General features: G+C 40.1%; 1 protein-coding gene across 5 annotated transcripts in view; it reads left to right on the top strand.

Moving 5' to 3' along the window:
* The window catches only part of LOC126161898 (transmembrane channel-like protein 5), a 297583-nt gene that overhangs the window by 10601 nt on the left and 270166 nt on the right, over positions 1-16816 (top strand). The window contains exon 1 of one of the 5 annotated variants that reach the window (XM_049918049.1): positions 8787-8806. The exons of the other annotated variants lie outside the window; for them this stretch is intronic. The gene's annotated coding sequence lies outside the window, so the exon portion shown is untranslated. Of the gene's footprint in view, positions 1-8786; positions 8807-16816 lie in introns of those variants that run through there. 5 annotated transcript variants of the gene reach the window in all.

The raw sequence follows: 16816 nt of genomic DNA, 5'->3' as shown, positions 1-16816 counted from the left end.
GAGAAAGATACACATCAACCTATCTGACATAGAGAAACTGGGTGCTCATACAGTGATACATAGGGTCACACCCTCTTTGATGATGAAGGTCTCAACCAAGAACCTGAACTTCAGAGGGCAGCATTGCAGGAGAATGGTTGAATGGAGTGGCAAATCCAGAGCCTTAAGTCTTATACCTACTGTACAGCCAGTGGAAATGTAAGATAAACATCAGGAGGATGTGACCATTTTGTGGTGAATTATCTTGAAACATAGGATGTATTCTCCTTATGCACCAAGTGAAGACAGTCTTCTGTCCACCAGCTAAAACACGGGTAGTGCCTGGGGTTGTGCCAAAGATGACCTCAGACTATGGAAATCCAGGGTTTATCCAATACACTACCAATGTGCCAACATATGTAGGTCAGACTGTGCACTATGATGAAAATCATTGCCAAGAACTTCAGTGGCACACCAGATTTCAGCAGCCTAACAAGTCTGTTGTTGTAGAACATCAGCTGTTGGAATTTCATGAAATGGATTACAACAACGCAAAAGTTCTGACAAAGACATCTAATTTCCAGGACTGTGTAATTAAAGAATCTATCGAAATTCGAATAAGTGAACTGCTGATCAGTCATGATAGTGGCTACATCCTTAGTAAGGCCTGGAAACCTACACTTAGTTTGCTTAAGAAGAGGAAGATGATATCCCTCAATGAACTGTCTTCATGGGTAGATGGAACAATAGTAGAGGTACTGCCAGCAGACATCACTGGGGGGCGAACCATGGGTGTAGCAATGTGTTAACAGACTGAGAGATGAAGGAAATGTTACACATGGACTATTGAGAGAGTGACATGGTGGAGGGATAAGAGGAAGAGACAAAAGTGCTGCACCAGTCCTTGCGGAGCCATGAATCAACACTCCTGATGATAGCTGTGTGGTAGTCTGCTGAAATATTGTGCCCATTGGACAGTGACACCAGCTGTCCACCAGTGAACTATTTCATCATGAATTATGAAGGGAGAAACTAAAGAATCATATAATCATGTTGGTCGTACTTTTCAGACAAATGATAAAGTGCATGGAAATGTGCTGCGGCCTTTGCGTTGGCAACTTTTGTTTATAACCTGGGTTAATGATGTATGCAGGAGTGATAAATGGTTTTTATAGGTTCCAACAGAAGTGTTCCTGAAGCTGATTTGTAATGGTGTGATTTACATATTCTTTGGCTCAGTAAACATTTGTTGGTGTGTACTTTAAAATAAACGTATGTATTTCAAAACTGGTGGTGTTCTAAGAAATGAATAAATGAATAGCTGTTGCAAATAAAGAAATCTACATATTGAAATTGGACAAGTTTTTTTCTAGTACTGCAGAAAATAATTGTTGTGTGGATTAATAGGAGTAGTATAAGTACTGAAAGTTGTCTCATTTAGCTATTTTCTGACTTACAGTAAATAAGGTTAACTCGGATAATTTTGTGACTTGTTCAATTTCATGGATGGCAGGAACTGTACTTTCTTGTAGTGTAGTCATAATTACACTAACAGTGTCTGTTCTGTGACATTAAAAAACTTCTAAGCAATGTGAACAGTTAATGTCGGAACCTTTTCATGAGAAAATTGGTCAAAATTTCAACTCGTTCTGCATTATAAGGTAAGGAGAAAGTTGAGTTTAACTTTCTGTATATGAAATTTTGAATTAAGTTTGTGCATTTTCCATCTGAAAAATTCCACTCAACCTAAAATCTCCTGTTTCAATTCCACTTAACATCACCACCTGCTGGCCAAAGAGAAAGAAACACTAGAATGTAGTTCAGAGTGTAACACCACATAGTGACAAAATTTGAAAGTAGATCATTGTTGCTATTTCTTGTGTTTTGGAGAAAGGATGGTCTGCATACAAGGTATGTAAAACTTACAGGGCGCCTTACATGACACTACAGAATCGATCGAATGTTACACCTTCTGTATGTAATTTCTTCACCATTAATGATATGTACAGAGGTAGCAAAATATTTTCATAATTTGTGACTCAAGTGACAGTGTTCATCATAGCAACAGACTGTGTAAGATCTAGGAGCTATGAGTAAATCAGTATGTATCTCTTGGAAAGAGTCAAGAAAAGATGAAAGTAGAATATGAAAGTAAAGTTAAACTACTTGGAGGAAGAAATTAAGAATGTTATAAAATTTTTATGAAGTTAATTGTTGTAAATAGTGTATTAAAACTATAAAATTAATGAAGTTACATAAAAAGAATTAAACTTAAAACACCGATGAAGATGAAAACAGGCTGAATAGATAAGGGGGAAGAAAGTAAATTGATAAATGAAACAAAAAATTCTACACGTACACTGAGTTAGTATTTGTTAGTTTGTTTGTCCATTTGAATAAATAAATTAATGAGCGATTGATATGAGAGTGGGAAAATTTGAAAAGGAAGAAAGAATTAAATAAAATGGAATGGACTATAGAATGTGCACTATTTAAAGTTCTGAAATTTTTTCTAAATTCTTTGAAAACTTCCAGCATGTTTTTAATGAAACTCCCTCTTACTGCATGCTATAAAAAAAAACAGCAAATCAATTAATGTGATTTACTGAAGGATTAAAAACCATCCAGTTTTATAAAAAGAAAGGTATACAGTGAATTAAAACAAAACAAAAGTCATGACTACATTACCTGTGCAAAAAAAAAAATTCAAAACTATTTTTAAGGAAGTTGTAAGGGCAGCAGAAGAATTGGCAAATAGTATAAATTATTTCTATTAGGTCAAACAAAACCAAGCCACAGCAGTCTATGATTAAAGTTACAACTGAGTCCATGATATTTCCAAAAACAAGATGTAGAACAAAACTATTGAAATTATGCTCATATTTCAGAACTGTTCAATGAAGTCTCTATAAATGTAAGCAAACTAAATATTGATGTAGAAAATTATCCAGATAAGGATTTCTTTGGCGCTGAACATTTGAAAGTGAATCTTTCAGTAAATACGGACAGATTTTTGTAAAAGATACAGAAAATACGATACTGTCACTAAAATGTAAAACATGAGCAGGGGGGTGGAATACCAACAAAACTATCAAACAGTCTCTAAAGTGAATGCATAGCTGTTATCCACAATAATAAATGTCCTTTGAAGAACGTTCTTTTTTAGGTACTCTGAAGCACACAGTAGATAAACCACTATTCAAAAAAGGTACCAAAGAACATGTAGGAAACTATTGTCCAATGTTCCCTCTTCCTTCACTGTCAGAAATATTTGAAAAGCTTGTCACAAAACAAATTCAATATACTGTACAAAATTTAATATGATTTTAAAAAATCTGCATGGTCCACAGAAAGGCAGCAGCACAGTATATGCTATCAACCAATTTGTAGACAAAATTAGCACTTTTCTAAACAGCTTGCTGCATGCCACATCAATTTTTTGTGATCTGTCAAAGGTCTTTAATAGTGTAAACCACTGCGTGCTACTCTCTAAACTGCAAAAGTATGGAATTAAGGGCACTGAATTAGAATAGTTTAGGGTCTTCCTAACCAACCAAAGACAGTGTGATTATCAGTAGAGAATGCGTAAGAATGGAAAACTATTTCTTAAGGAATAGGTCTATGCTAAGGTACAGTATTATGCCTCATTCTGTTTCTATTTTACGTAAATGATCTACCACTTAATATTGACTCTGGGTTTTATTTGCAGATGACACTTATGTCACCACTGAAACTAAAAGTGCTGATCAAATTCCTCAAAGTGTCATAAACACCTTAGAAAAATTAGATAACTGATTTAATCTAAATGGGTAAAAATCAAACATGGAAAATGTAGTTACTGCTGTTTAAAACAAAACAGGCCTAGTTAAATGCTGACTGGATCCATCATAAGAACCAGAATACGTGGTCTTTTGTTCGTATCCCATCTGGCAAGTCTCCCCTGACCTGGGGTCCTGGGTGACTCACTGTACACTTTCCCTAAACCTCTCCAGTCATTTTCCTTCACCCCTCTTCATTCCCTTTCAACTCTTCTGCCAGAAGAAGGAGCCACAGGCTCCAAAAGCTTTTGAAAATTAAATCCTTTTGTGTGTATGTTCCCCTGCTGCCACTTGGTGTGTAGATTTTTTTTTTATCTGTCCATTTACATTAGAATATGTAGGAAGCTAACTATATGAAATTCCTATGAATAAATTAGACAAAAATTTATCACGAGACTCGCACAATGCCTCAAAGATAAATTAAATAGCCTAGCATTTGCGATGATGATGATGATGATGATATACAGTCTTCTAGCATGAATGTAATGATAGTAGTAATATATCACAGATACTTTGAATCAGTAATGAGATACGGGATTATATTTTGGGGTAGCCCAAACCATATATCTTAAATATTAAAACTTCGAAAAACCGTCATTAGAATGCGAAGAAAATTGTCACCTTTTTCTAAAAAATCTTAAGTATATTAAGTGTTCCCTTACTATACAGCTATGAACTTATTGTCTTTGTACATAGTAACCCCCATATGTTTGTAGTGAATTACTTTCAACATGATTACATTGCCGGGAATCAAAATTTATGCTGCTCACCTATGATTTAAAACTTTATGCTCTTAGAATAACTGAAAAAACCTCATGTGACAAACTGGATCAGAAATGTTGCTCTTCAATTAAGGAATTCTTGAAAGATTATCTGAAAATTTGATTAGGAGAGAACACAAACGTAGGAATAAAGTTTCATATTAAAAAAGAAAAAATCAGTTGTGTGTCCAGTACAGTATTTTATGTTAATGATAGTTTAAGAAAAGCTGTAAACTTTTTGTTTTGATATGCCTCCTATGTATTATTAATGGCTTGAAATTGTATGTCATGAGACAATAAATTTCTATTCGTTAAAATGAAGTGTGAGAACATATTCTATGTGTATGCTGATGTGTGTTAGCTGTCTATTATCTTTCATCATTATCAGTAGTTATTGTAATAATGCTACCAGCTACAAATGTTAAATGATACCAGTGGTGCAGCTTTAGAGTGTGATATTTAAGTGACAAAAGTGAACTTTTAAAATAAATATCAAAAATATTGAACCCAAAACATCACACCTCCAGTGGTGCTAAAAGTGACACATGGTGATAAAGTTGGAAAAAAAAAAAAAAAAAACTCTTGTGAGTCTTGATAGTATGCCTAAAGACTTTCTGTCAGTAATTATGGTATGGTCAGTAATATCAAAGGTACATACAGAAAGATAATTTGAAATTAAAGTGACACAGTAACCACATGGATGTGTATCATGTGACTGCTCACAAATTAACATCCAAACCAAAAATTCCTTCTGAAGCATGACCTCCTGCATTATTGTGAGGAAGGAATGAACCACCTTCTTCTGTTTACACCAGATTTCTTGAATATTTTTCCATAAGTATATTTTGAAACACTCATGCTTTCTAGCAGCAGTTTCTCTCAAACACAATGTAATGGTTGTAAAAGCATATCTATGTTTTCTTCACTTTAAGCTAGGGAAATAAAAGAGTTTCTTATAGCAGTTGCTCAGTCAAATATGGCGATGCCTTGTGTCATCTGATGGTGACTGTCACTGACATAGAATGTCTACAGATTTGTGTATTTGGAAGTGTGTTATGCTTTGCGTAAATAAAGTGAAGGTGATGAAATAGTATTGTGGTTAAGAAATCTTCAGTTCCCATGACAAAAGTGCAGCAATAGTTCACTAGAATTTTCTATGAGGTATACAATTTTATTGTTGCAGAAAAGTCTCATCAACAAAGTGTGGAATGAGAGGTGGCGTATCTATAATTGTACCAGAGTGCAAGTTGTAAACATATAACAGTTGTAAACATATACCTAAGGAATTTGGAGAAGTGTTTCAGAATAAAACTTCCTGGCAGATTAAAACTGTGTGCCCGACCGAGACTCGAACTCGGGACCTTTGCCTTTCGCGGGCAAGTGCTCTACCAACTGAGCTACCGAAGCACGACTCATGCCCGGTACTCACAGCTTTACTTCTGCCAGTACCTCGTCTCCTACCTTCCAAACTTTACAGAAGCTCTCCTGCGAACCTTGCAGAACTAGCACTCCTGAAAGAAAGGATATTGCGGAGACATGGCTTAGCCACAGCCTGGGGGATGTTTCCAGAATGAGATTTTCACTCTGCAGCGGAGTGTGCGCTGATATGAAACTTCCTGGCAGATTAAAACTGTGTGCCCGACCGAGACTCGAACTCGGGACCTTTCCCTTTCGCGGGCAAGTGCTCGGTTGGGCACACAGTTTTAATCTGCCAGGAAGTTTCATATCAGCGCACACTCTGCTGCAGAGTGAAAATCTCATTCTGTTTCAGAATAATTTATGCTGCCATTATAAAACTATTAGAGAGATAAGCAGCAGTTTTCAACAGTTGCCTAGATAATAAGAAATTTATGGAGACATAACTAAATACATTAACTCTGACCATACATGTGAAATGTGAGAAACCATTTATTACATATTCAGCTTTTTAACTAGCATTTGAAGTGAAATTAATATAGAGTTCATTTTGACGCATATTAACACTTTCGCTGCGGCTGACGCTTATAAGCATCACAACACGCCATGAGCCAGTGCGGCTGACGCTTATAAGCGTTCGCGCTCACTATTGGATTACTCAGTCTAGTTGCAGTGTCTGAGCTAGCATCAAAGCGTGTAAACTTTTGTTTTGTGTGGTCAGTTATTGAACGCATATTGTTCGTAATGGCGGCTAATGAACCGATTCCTGGACCTTCCAATATGAAAAGGAGCAGGAAAAGTGTAAAATTGACAGAGGAACAGTTACTTAAGTGTACTAGACGACAGTGATTTTCTGTGTAGTGAGGACGAGGCATACCACGGAGATTGTCATTTAGAGGCTGCAGAAGAATTGCAGAGTGATAATAACGTGGAACCACAACTTTCGAATCTGTTTCATGACAGTTCCAAATCTGATGATACGGATCACAACGATTCTGTGGAAATTGACCTGTCACACAGAGATAATCCAGGTGAGTCTTGGCATAAAGAACCATATGCAGTATCACCCATTTACGAAGGAAGAAGTTTTGCAAATTCATCCTGCTGGCAATTCTCCTATGGATTTCTCCAGATTATTGGTAACAGACAAGTTGTTGCAACTTGTAGTTGACGAAATGAATGATAACGCAGTCAACATATTGCTGACCTAAAATACAAAAGAGGGATCTAGGATCTGTAAATGGAAACCTCTAAGTATAGGCGAATTACTAGTTTTCCTGGGTGCTTCGTTACATATGTGTAACATTAAATATCCGCGATTACAAGACTACTGCAAGAAAGAACCGCTGTTTGAGAATAGAGGAATAGTGATGAATATAAGCAGAGACCAGTATTTGATCATATTATGCTCTCTGCATTTTGCAAAAGATCCACTTTCATGAAACCCGAAACCAGACGATCATTTATATAAGATACAACCTGTATTGGATTATTTTAACACGGGAATGTCTCAAGTGTATTACCCGGGAAGAGATTTAACAATAGATGAATCAGAGATTCTTTGGAGGGGAAGACTGTCATTTAGACAATACATAAAAAGCAAATGTAAGAAATATGACATTAAGATATACATGGAATCCAAATTTTTCCTGAATGCTGTGGATTTGTTGCTTCTTTGAATTGTATTTTTTGTTACATTATCAACAAATCACGAACATTTGAATGACGCCTTTGACCCCTATAGGTGTCAGATAGCAAACAGACTTTAAAACATAACCACAGTACAGTATAGAAAATGATCCTACAGATCTTACAAGGTCTTCATGTCAGCCTGTAGCTCAGGTGTGCTTAGGAGCGTCGGCCCCAAGCAGTACCTGCCGTTTCAGTGTATTACCGGCCCGCACTCGAGAGTTGCCGGGCCGCACTGGAGAGTTGTGTACCTGCACTGGTGCCACAGCAAAACTGTTAAATAGCATTGATACACTATGTCATCAAAAGTATCTGGACACCCCCAAAAACGTACATTTTTCATATTAGGTGCATTGTGCTGCCAGGTACTCCATATCAGCGACCTCAGTAGTCATCAGACATTGTGAGAGCAGAATGGGGCACTCCACGGAACTCACGGACTTCGAACGTGGTCAGGTGATTGGGTGTCACTTGTGACATACGTCTTGCTTGGTGTAACGAGCCTAAAAATTGGAAGATTGAACAGTGGAAGAAAGTTGTGTGGAGTGACAAATCACGGTACACAATGTGGCGATCTGATAGCAGGGTGTGGGTATGGCGAATGCCTGGTGGACGTCATCTACCAATGTGTGTAGTGCCAACAGTAAAATTTGGAGGCAGTGGTGTTATGGTGTGGTCGTGTTTTTCATGGAGGGGGCTTGCACCCCTTGTTGTTTTGTGTGGTACTATCACAGCACTGGCCTACACTGATGTTTTAAACACCTTCTTGCTTCTTACTGTTGAAGAGCAATTCAGGGATAGCAATTGCATCTTTCAACATGATCGAGCACCTGTTCACAATGCATGGCCTGTGGCGGAGTGGTTACACGACAACAACATCCCTGTAATGGACTGGCCTGCACAGGGTCCTGACCTGAATCCTATAGAACACTGTTGGGATTTTTCGGAATGCCGACTTTGTGCCAGGCCTCACCAATCTTCTCAATGCAGCACTCTGTGAAGAATGGGCTGCCATTCCCCAAGAAACCTTCCAGCACCTGATTGAACATATGCCTGTGAGAGCGTGGAAGCTGTCATCAGGGCTAAGGGTGGGCCAACACCATATTGAACTGCTGCAGTACTGATGGAGGGCTCCATGAACTTGTAAGTCATTTTCAGCCAGGTGTCCATATACTTTTTATCACATAGTGTATAAGAAATGTGGAATATCATGCAATATTGATTTATATTCTGTCCATACGGACACCATAGAGAAAATATTGTGCCATAAAAGTTCAGACTACTCTACCTGGGACCTGGTGATTTCCGCTGGATGTGTTGTCAAGAAATGAATTATTTATTTAAGAATTGGGTGTTGATGATATCAATTATTATCTTGGAAGTTCTAATGTGCTGTGCATCAGACTTCACGTAATAGTACATCTTCTCATGTCATTTTGTGAAGATTCCAGGATACGGCTCATTGGCAGAGCTGATCAGAGACTTAGTTCTTGTCAAACAACTAGATTCAGGGGGTTAAAACAAATATCGAGGATGTTTTTTTGGTTTTTGGAAGAACAAAGAAATCACATGATCTGCACTGCAAGGCAGATACAAAATATCAGGATGTTTGTGTTATTGCATTAATAAGTGTGAGCAATATCCTATGCATGTCAGTTGTTGGTTGCTTTTGTGGGGTTATTTTATAAGGTTTAGGAAAACATCCATTGTAGTTATTGCCCCACCTCCTCTGCATGTAATCATTGAAATGGGTCCCTTTATACCAAAGAAGATTTACATAACATTTATCCATGCTGTGTATTAAATTCGTGTTTGTTGGATGAGCATCATTAGGGAAGGTAGTGTCTTGGTACAATTAGTAAGCTACCTTTCATCACCAACATGATGTGCATTTTGACACACCAGAGTTAATTTATGAAGCTTACATTGAAACAGCTCCGGAGACCTCTGTTCTTGGATTGGTTTCGTATCAACTGACTGCAAAAAATTTTGCAGTGAAGGATCCTTTTAGGATGACAGAGATGACTGTAGCTGTGATTCCAAAATTACACATGCACTATTTTCAGTAATCCTTCAAATTTGAATCCAATTTTCTTCTTCTTCTTCTTCTTCTTCTTCTTCTTCTTATTCAGCAGCAGCAGCTGTTGTTGATTACTCATAACAGCTGGCATTTTCAGCGTTTCCTTCAGGTACCTGAGTGTTTAAGTAATTATAGGCTGTGGTCATGGAAGAAGACCAATGCAAAATATTATTCCTGGAGATACCAATCCGGAGATACCAATCCTCACTCCTGCCTCTTATAAACTTCTAAATATTTGTCATAAGGCAATACTCAGATTTGTATTCAGTAGTTGACAGTGGCTGGATACAATGTGCAATGTGTAAAGTGGAGGCTTTTCCACCACTTTTAAGATTTTATAATCATGCAAACTTGCAACAATGAATTATACTGAATTCTGCTGTCAGTGATGTTTCTGGGGGGTGTATTGTTAACCAGAAACCCACTCATGTTCAGAATTATCAGAAAAATTCTCATGTTAAGGCACTTGCCAGTGCAGTTACACGCATCCAATCTATATTGTTGAGTGATGTGTGCCTAAAATTGTTACATATTTAAGACAATAACTGAATTTTTAGTTAAATATCTCATCCTCTATGTCCCACTTAGTCACTTACCCTTGTCTTCACATTCAAACAAATGATTTTTTTTTTTTTTTTTTTTTAAATACAACCTTTTCGGCTTGCTTCTCAATAGCTACCCGACCAAAAATTCAAAGGAGCAGGTCCTCATTTGATCCTAGGATTTTTTGGCATGTAATGAGATTTTAATCAGTGGCAATGTATGTACTACATCAATAAAACTACTATGCTATGTTTCACCTTCCATGCTATTATGTTGATCCCCTCATAGGTTGGATGGAGGGTGAGAAAGAAACCTGACCAAATGTGCTGTTCAGTTCATCTTCTATGTTGAAGACTTATTTTCAGTATTATCTGTACATACAGCATTATTTTGAGGCATGTAAAAATGCTAATTTGTTTCAAATGTTGCATGATGTGTCTGTTGCTGTGTGTGAATTAACCTGTACATAAAATTAATAGACAGAGGATAAAATAGTAACTTAAGGAAATATGGCTGGCTGATAACTTAAACAAACATCCAGACTGTATAGGATGTTTTGAAGGAGATCTTAGTTTTTTTTTAAGATGACAGAGATTAATTGAGGAATCTTTTTGAACAAAATATGCAATCTATACATGTACTGCTGCAAGAGACCAAATTCCTAGCATAGAAAGTGTTGGCTGAATCGCTGTTTAACTCTGTTGTGCAGTATTGTTTGTGGTATATTTTACTCCTGACACAAAACATTCCATGCAACTGGGTATTGTGTTTCATGCAGAATTTGCATGGTTTCCAGTATTCTTTTATGCCCCTGTGGAACAGCTCAAGCTTAATTTTGCTTGAGATTTTTAGAACTTGGCACAGTATCTTGCTTGTCAAAGGTATATTTCACAACTAACCATTTATCAAGTAGGTACTATGCAAAAATTTTCCTCTGAACCTGTATGGACCAACCAAAAAACATAAGATTTCTGGTGAAGATAATTTTGCCTTTTAATATTTTGACAAGGAATTGAATAAAATTGCCATATTAGTAGCTATATGAACTCTCTAAATTCAGGATCTTGTGTCATAAAAATCTGCATACCATAGATAAAGCATATTTTATGCTGTTCTCAGTAATTCGAAGTATATGTACGTCATTCTCATTTGTGGAGAGAAACATAAATGATACTATATGTCTGGTTGCAGTTCAGAATTTTCAGATTAAAAAAAAGGTTGACCATAGTGAATGGCATCATTAGCAGCCAAACATAATACCACCTCACTTCAGTTAAGGCAAGGATTGCCTTGTGGGATGAATCCATTGTCAGTGATAAACTGGACAGACAATGAGAAATGTCTTGCATATTCCCACAGTCACTTGATTTGACACAACTAAATCTTTGCTTTTTAATATTATTGCAGATAGTTTGTTCATTTCTCTTTTATCTTCTGATCTCCCAGGTCTTAAAGAAAGTAGTAGTGAAGCTGTCATCAGTCCAAAGATTGTCTTGATCACCACATTGTTGTACTAGGCATGGTTCTCTGGGAGGAAGTCATATGCTGGTCATTCCTCTGAACTGTGAAACTGCCGGTTTAGGGGGACCTACAATTAATGTGGATTCTGAACCACAATGCAACTCGGCAATGTCCACATCAGCAAACGCTGATAGGGATGAAATAAGTAATAAGAGACTGGTACAAATCCAAGGACTGACCAGAGATTGAACAAGAGACCTTTGGATTCGTAATCTGACACTTTACCCCTGAGCCACCCAGTGAAATTGCATTTAAGATGCATTACCAGAGTGGTCCTCAACTGACTGACTTAGGTGTAGAATTAAGTTGTCTTCAGGTCATATAGTTGCATATTAGAAATAATAACCAGATCAAACAAAAATAATTGTTTGATAATAAAGGAGGCATATTTTGTTTTAATACAACAAATTGAGTATATATGAAACCTGAATAAAATGCTGCTTATTTGCTTTGAGAAAAGGCCATTTTAAAGATCACTGCACACTAAACTCTCATGATTAGTTGGATTGTGATTGACACACTTGGTGATCCTCTTCCTGGAGAAACAAAACACTGTGCCATGTTAAGTCGTAATTTCTTAGGGGATAAAAAGTGGTATGGTGAGTAAGTTTTGATTATTTGACCAATGGCCTTCTCCCTGTGGCTTCACCCACACTTGCATTTGAAACATATTTTGAAAACGCCTCCCCCCCCTCTGTATCTTCCTCTTCCTCCCTCTGTCTACCTCATTCTCCCATTTATGTGTATCTTATTTCCTCCTCTCCCCCCTCTCTCACGATATTTTCCTCTTGATCCCTCTGAACATATCCTTCTCCTTCTCTCTCTTTCCATCTGCCTTCCCCTCATTCATTTACATCAGCCACTACCCCCTGCCCCCCCCCCCAATGCCTTCCACCTACCTCACACAACCTCCCCTCCTTCCCTCTCTCTGCCTATTTCCTCCTCCCCCTTGCTCCGTCCACCCCACCCTCCCCTACCCATCTCAAGCTGTCCCCAGTCATGCTCATTGGTGTGTGTAGCCTCTGCAATACAAATCAGTTAAACAGGGTGATACTGCTCCCATAACACATTGTCATGCAGGGCAGCCTACACATCAGAGGCTTGAAAAATCATTTGTTTGCCCCTGACATACAGGCCGCCAAGCAAAACAAGTCAATACTACAACAAAAAAACACGCCTGTCGTACAGGACAGCCTGCATGTCAGGGCCTGGAAAACTGTTTCTTGCCCCTTACATGTAGGCTGCACTCCAGAGCAGGTTGATTTGGGAGGTTATAAACCACACAGTGCTGATGATACTTGTGAGGCCTACTGTTTCTGTGCTCAATTTGATTGATATCGTTCCAGGGGTGTGGAAGGAGATATAATTTTTGCTCTCACGTTATTTCTAGCCCCTCATTCTGCCATTGACGGACAACACTAAGCATTAATACAGACAACACTTTCGTCAAGTCCTTTCATACATTTTTATTGTACTGTCGATGAGCTTATTTCCCCACATTCTTTAGTCAGAGAAGAATAAAATGTCTTTCACTTTCTGTTGTTAGTGTGGATCATTCAAGGTGGAGCTCTTTCTCAGCTAGGTATTCATTAGGTAGGAAATTAGTCATGGGATTGTTAAGAAAACGATCTGCATTAATCAAAAATGTTCTGAGGAGCTTAACTCTTGATGCTGCACAGGTACTGAATGCTCTTAACCAGTCCGCTATCTTACTTGGTTTGTAGTCCCTTTGCTGGAACACATCTGTATGTGATGTAACTTAATTATAGCTATGATGCTGATTTTATAGATGATAGAATACTGAAGTAGAATATACTATGAAATATATTCTTTCTTCTCCTCTGGTAAACTTGTCTAGCTATCTTACATAGAAAGGCTTGCAGTCAACTGTGGCTCTAGTAAAAAGTGCAGTTTGTTCCATGTCGGGTACTAGCAGGAAATATTTTGCTTGAATGGAAAATGTAGTAAATGGTTAATATTGATGTTTAAATATTAGTTATGTGGAAGAATTATTAGTTTGAATCAGATTAAAACTGTGTGCCTGATGTATCATGAGGAGCTTCCACCTTGTATCAAGTGATTGCCCCTCGCTCATAGTACAGAGCCAGGATGTAGGGTTTGCACAAAATACACTTGTGGCTAGCCAAATTTTGTCATTACATATCATTGGTGTTCGAGAATAAATTTTCACTCTGCAGCAGTGTGTGCACTGATTTGAAACTTCCTGGCGGATTGAAACTGTGTGCTGCACCGGAACTATACCTGAGACATTTTCTTTTTTGGGCAAGTACTTTAGTGAATGCACTACCAAAACTGTTGTGACTCGCCGATTATTCAAAGTGCCGCCGCGCAATTACGCACGTCCTCTACGTGCGGCGCTGTCTGCCAGCCACGCAGCAGCTGCGCCACCTAAGCGGCCAGCCGAGCAGCGGCCGTTAGACTGAGACTCAGTGTTTAATCGAATGCCGACTTATACACAGGTCAACTTACTCAGTGACTTATAGGTGTTGTTGTGTTGTCCGAAAAATGTGTTACATTTGAAGATATAAAATTGGTGACGAGGTAGTGGATTTGTCCTTTTCACCGTTGACTCACAGGGTTCCATGGCTACTGTTGAGCAGCTCTTGCAAAATCTCCTGGAACAGCAAACGCTTCTAACAGCGGCGATTCGCGATTTTGTCGCGGCGTCAAATGCGGGGCGTTTCTCGTCGTTGGCTGTACCTCCTTTTCCACCTTACGACGAGACGGCGGAAGACTGGTCTGATTATGAAAAACGTCTTCGACAGCACTTCTTGGCATTTCATGTCACGGACGAACAACCATGTAAGTCTCTGTTCCTTTCCTGGATTTCACCTCAAATGTATCGGTTGTTGTCGCAATTGGCTCCTTTGAAGGATCCTGCGTCTTTGTCCTTTGCTGAAATGTGCTCACTTCTGTCTGTCTATTTTCAAAAGCAAACGCATGTGGTAGCCTCTCGTGTTGCCTTTTATCGTTGTCAAAAACAACCATATCAATCCTATCGTGCTTGGGCTGCTGAACTTCATGGCCTCAGTCGAAAGTGTCAATTTGTTACTGACGTTCACAAAGAATCCTATGCCGATTCCATGGTACGGGATGCTATTATCTGGTCGGCGCCCGACAAAGAAGTTCGGCAACGTGCCCTTCAGTTGGCGAATCCGACTCTCGATGAAGTTCTCTCCTTTGCGCAGTCTTTTGAAATTTCTCGCGCCGCTGGGGCGCAAATAGAGGCGTGGGGTGACGTCGGGGAAATACAACTTCTGTGCGCTGTTGACGACGCGTGCGGTGCGGCGCGTCCCCGCCGGCCGATGTGGTCGCAGTACGCTCCCACGCGCAGCCACGGCCTAGCCGTAAGCAACCCACTAAGAAACTGCAGCAAAATCCCCGGCAACTTCCTTCATGTCCGCGGTGTTTTATGAAACATTCACGCGAGGATTGTCCCCAACGTTGGGCTGTGTGTCACAATTGCAAAAAGAAAGGTAATGTGTCTTCCGTTTGTAAATCCGACCGCATACATGATGTTCATGAACGCCACAGACGCCTCTCAATACGGGGTCGGTGCAGTCCTTGCGCACCGTTTTTCTGACGGTTCGGAACAACCCATCGCTTATGCCTCCAAAACGCTCACGGATGCCCAACTAAAGTATTCTCAAATTGAGAAAGAAGCTTTGACCATCATTTATGCTCTTCATAAGTTTGGTGTTTCTCTCTATGGCTCAAAATTTCATATTGTTACGGATCACAAACCGCTTGTTTCCTTGTTTCATCCATCAACATCACTTCCCGACAAGGCTGCACACCGCCTCCAGCGTTGGGCTCTTTACTTGACCCATTTCAATTATGAGATTCACTTCCGGCCAACGGCTCAACATGCGAATGCTGATGCTTTGTCTCGCCTTCCCATGGGTCCTGATCAGGCATTCGATAGGGACGAACTTTTGTGTTTCCACCTGGATGTTGCCGAGCAGCGGGTTGTGGACGGGTTCCCCATCACTGGGGACAGGCTGGCGGCTGCTACGGGTTCTGACCCTACCCTCTCCCGGGTTTTACGCTGTATTCAGAAGGGTTGGCCAGATCGCCCGTCCGCTAAGACTTCTGATCCGTTGCGGAACTACTACACTTTGCGCTACCGCCTCATGGCTAGGGATGGTGTTATCCTCCTCTCCACTGACAATGCTTCGCCGCGTGTTGTGGTACCTGCGTCTTTGCGTGCTTCGGTCTTGCGCCTCCTTCACCAGGGGCACTGGGGTGTGTCTCGCACAAAATCTCTGGCACGCCGTCATGTGTACTGGCCTGGCATCGACTCTGACATCGCATACATGGTCGCTGCCTGCGGCCCTTGTGCGTCACAGGTCGCTGCCCCGAAGTCGTCTTTGTCACCGTGGCCTTCGCCTGAGAAGCCCTGGGAGCACATTCATGCTGACTTTGCGGGACCCTTTATAGGTACTTATTGGCTCCTCGTAATTGACGCCTATTCTAACTTTCCTTTCATTTTCCGTTGCACATCGCCTACCACCGCGGCAACCACCAGTGCTCTGGCCCGCATTTTTTCTTTGGAAGGCCTCCCCTCTACTCTTGTTACTGATAATGGTCCGCAATTTGCCTCTTCCGACTTTGCGGATTTTTGTGCTCGTCACGGCGTTACACATGTCACGGCCCCGCCGTTCCATCCACAATCCAACGGTGAGGCTGAACGACAGGTCCGCACATTTAAGGCTCAGATGCGGAAACTTCTGACTTCTTCTTCCGCTGGTGATGACGCGCTTCTCCATTTCCTGGCGTCTTACCGTTTCACCCCCATGGGCGATCACAGCCCGGCTGAGCTCTTACATGGCCGACAGCCCCGCACGCTACTTCATCTTCTGCGGCCTCCCACCTCACAGCCGCAGGTGCCTTCACTTGGCCGGTTCACCGCCGACGACCTCGTCTGGGTACGGGGATATGGCAGGCGGCCAAAATGGAGCCCGGGCCACATCTTACGACACCGTGGC

This window comes from Schistocerca cancellata, chromosome 2 (assembly GCF_023864275.1).
Source record: "Schistocerca cancellata isolate TAMUIC-IGC-003103 chromosome 2, iqSchCanc2.1, whole genome shotgun sequence".
NCBI classification, from domain to species: domain Eukaryota; kingdom Metazoa; phylum Arthropoda; class Insecta; order Orthoptera; family Acrididae; genus Schistocerca; species Schistocerca cancellata.
This window is presented reverse-complemented; position numbering and strand designations above follow the sequence as displayed.